Source organism: Macrobrachium rosenbergii, chromosome 7 (genome assembly GCF_040412425.1).
Source record: "Macrobrachium rosenbergii isolate ZJJX-2024 chromosome 7, ASM4041242v1, whole genome shotgun sequence".
NCBI classification, from domain to species: domain Eukaryota; kingdom Metazoa; phylum Arthropoda; class Malacostraca; order Decapoda; family Palaemonidae; genus Macrobrachium; species Macrobrachium rosenbergii.
This window is the reverse complement of record NC_089747.1, coordinates 58,274,134-58,277,414: the sequence shown is the minus strand read 5'-3', so window position 1 is coordinate 58,277,414 and position 3,281 is coordinate 58,274,134. Positions and strand designations below refer to the sequence as shown.

The 3,281-nt window shown below is 41.5% G+C and overlaps 1 pseudogene; it reads left to right on the top strand.

Moving 5' to 3' along the window:
* The first annotated feature begins 1,016 nt into the window (after positions 1 to 1,016).
* On the top strand, positions 1,017 to 2,243 carry LOC136840440 (uncharacterized; annotated as a pseudogene).
* The last annotated feature ends 1,038 nt before the right edge of the window (positions 2,244 to 3,281 follow it).

The following is a 3,281-nucleotide window of genomic DNA, read 5'->3' as shown; positions in this document are numbered from 1 at the left end:
CTTCCACCTTTCCTCCTCCCTTTCCCCCCCCTCCCTCCCCATTCACCTGTCCCCCTCACCTTCCCTCTTCCCTCCGCCTCCCCATTCACCTGTCCCCTCACCTTCTTCCCTCCGCCTCCCCATCCCCTCCTTTCTTACATCTTCCCTCTTCCTCAGTTAATGATACAAGCATGAAATTTGGTGCATATCTTCTCCATTGGCCACTTTTTGAAAATTACTGGGTGTCCACTCAGAATTCCAAAATAGCTGCTGTTTTTCAAGATGGCCACTAGTCAAGGTTTTAACATCGGACTCATGTGCCTCTGGTAATATTTTATTATTTGTTTTGGTTATACACATTTAAGGCAGAATCACTAGGCAAAATTAAAATGCATTTCTGTTAAAGATTTCATAATGCATAAATAAAGAAAGATGGCATCCAATAAGGCAGCCAAAGACCTTAAATAATCGTGTCTCAGGATTCAGTAGGCATGGAAAAATGTCTTCCTGTGCAATATAATAGTTTGGAAGTCTATATATAATTTAGGTGGTGGTTTTATCTTTAGTTTTAATTTAAAAGAGTGAACGTCAGTGCACAAACAGGGCACATTAGTGACTTCACTGCTGCGTAACTCAGCATGGGGTTCAGTGTTTGCTAATCTTGCTTTACTTACGCTGTACCTAGATTTGCTTTAGTGTAGTTTCGTGGTTTAGTGTCCCAAATGCTGTCAAATAGTCCCATATCAATTAGCTGGTAGAAAGTATATATATAGTTGGTAGTTCTAGTAAGACATCTGCACCATAATTGACAGGAGGTGCCAGGACGGGAGAGCCAAACCAAGGGTAAATGGGGTTCAACATGGCTTGTTTATGTACTTACCTGGATGGTGTACATATCACATAGGACTTAAATGGCACTGGATGAATGATAGGGCTAGGTGTATGGTGACCGAACCTAGTTGTATCCCATACATTAATATGCATATCAGATTAAGGTGGTAAAAGGATAGCCCCTCGGTCTTAGCCAAGAGCTGATAATGACAAGTGTAAATTCAGTCCAGAAAAGGAAGACCGACTGGAGCAAATGTTGTCTTTGCCAGGAGGACAAGAAAAATGAAGGTTTAATTTCACCCTTGGCCTCTGTCCATCATAATCCTGAACATGATGGTTATGTAGTAATTTCAACCAGTGTATCCTTGTTTCAGGAGATTGGTGAAATGACACATAACTTTGACCCTGCAAGGCTGGATGAAGGCAGTGGTATACAAGCAACACTGCAACAAAACATGGCAAAATACCACAAGAGCTGTAGGGCCACATTTAATAATGCACAACTTGATCGTGCAAGAAAGCGAAGATCTACAGTTAAAGGTAGTGATCCTCAGGAAAAGTGTGCTAAACAGTGTCGAATGAGTCATGACAGTGATGCATGCATTTTTTGTGAAAATGTGGCACCTGTATCAGATCTTCGACAAGTAATGACCATGAATCTCAACAGGAGACTACATGAGTACGCTCACACACTTAATGATGTGAAAAAATATTGGCAAAACTAGGTGCAGGTGATGCAGTTGCACAAGAGCTGAAATACCATCTTGTATGTCTCACTGGCCTTTACAATAAGGAGAGGTCTTATCTTTGAAATCTTGAGAAAGAACAATGTTACAGTGAAGAACCAGATGTATTTCCACTGGTTTTATCAGAGGTGGTTAATTATATCATTGAAACCAGCTTGAGTTCGGATGGTCCTGCCATATTTCCTCTTACAGACATATCCCAATTATATCAGCAGCGCCTAGAACAATTGGGCATTGCCTCACCCACTGTAAATACAAGAGTAAAGGACAAATTGTTAGCAGATCTCCCTGAATTAGAAGCACACAAGAAAGGCAGAATTGTGCTACTTGCCTTGCAGAAAGATAGCTTTAGACCTGTCTCAGACATCTGACTACTCAGATACACTTGCGATTGCTAAAACAGCAAAGATACTGAGGAAGCATATTCTGGATCATCAGTCCAGGTTTGACAGCACCTTTGGTGAAGGATGCATCAATGATGCCATACCTCAAAGTCTGCTCCAGTTCGCTAGTATGGTCGAATATGGAGCAGACATAAAGTCACAGCTAAGGGTTAGCACCTCAAAGTCAGACCTGGCTATTGCTCAGCTCCTGCAATACAACTGCTTCTCAAAACAGAAGGAAGGAGCAAGTGTACATCGATGCTCAGAGGATAGGAAACTCCTTTTCCAGTGTTCATGGGCATGACTATCTATTTCAAAACCAGGAAGAGAAACCTGGTAGAAATGCTTCCTGATCATAGCATGAGTATTTCCTTTGACAGGGTGCTGGAGATATCAGCCTGACTGGGAGATGCCACTGTCACCAGGTATGTGGAAGAGGGTGTAGTCTGTCCACCTGTCTTGAGAAAGGGGTTGTTTACCACTGCAGTCAAGGACAGCATCGATCACAACCCTTCAGCAACTAAGACTACTACCTCTTTTCATGGGACCAGCATTTTGATATTCCAGCACCCTGCCAAAGACAACTAGGTGGAAGAGCGGCAGCCAGTACAGTTTGGGCCAGAGAGGGTAAAATCTGTACCTGAGCTACCTGACTCCTTCACAAATATCCCCCATGCTTCTGTCAAGTCCAAAAATGGTACAGGCTTGGGCTTACGTGCACAACTCTGTGTAGCTGTAAATGTAAGGTGTAATCATAATGTGAGGTGTAACTATAATGTTGCAAATGATGCAAATGAGAATTTCGTCACACTAAAGGGTGACCAGATCCATCTCTAAAATCTTGCGTTCATTTCACTCTTAAAAAAGACAATGGGACAGTGCTCGAACATAGATAAAATACTTTGTTATCATACTCCATTATAGTCTTGTGCTTGTATAATTTTCATTAGCATTATGGGGTCCCTTTCCAAGATATAATATTGATAATAGCCCACTAGAAATGCTAGAAACAGATTCTCTGGACTCACAGATGTAGGCATAGATAAAAAATTTAATGTTTCTATCTTTCTTAGTTGCAGAGTTATCAAGCAAAATGTTTCATGGCGGCCATTTTGTGTGCCGTCTTTATCACAGTGGTATATATAGTGGTAGGAGCTCTGGTGATATCTTCAATTAACTCCTCTACCCAGGAAGACATTATCTGAATAATGATTGATGTATGTATTTCAACAATGATTTACTCAGTGTCAGAAATCGAAACAGCTAGTGGCCATCTTGAAAAGTGGTGGCCACACTGAAATTTTGTGTGGACACCCAGACTTTTCAAAAGAGGGGGTTAAAA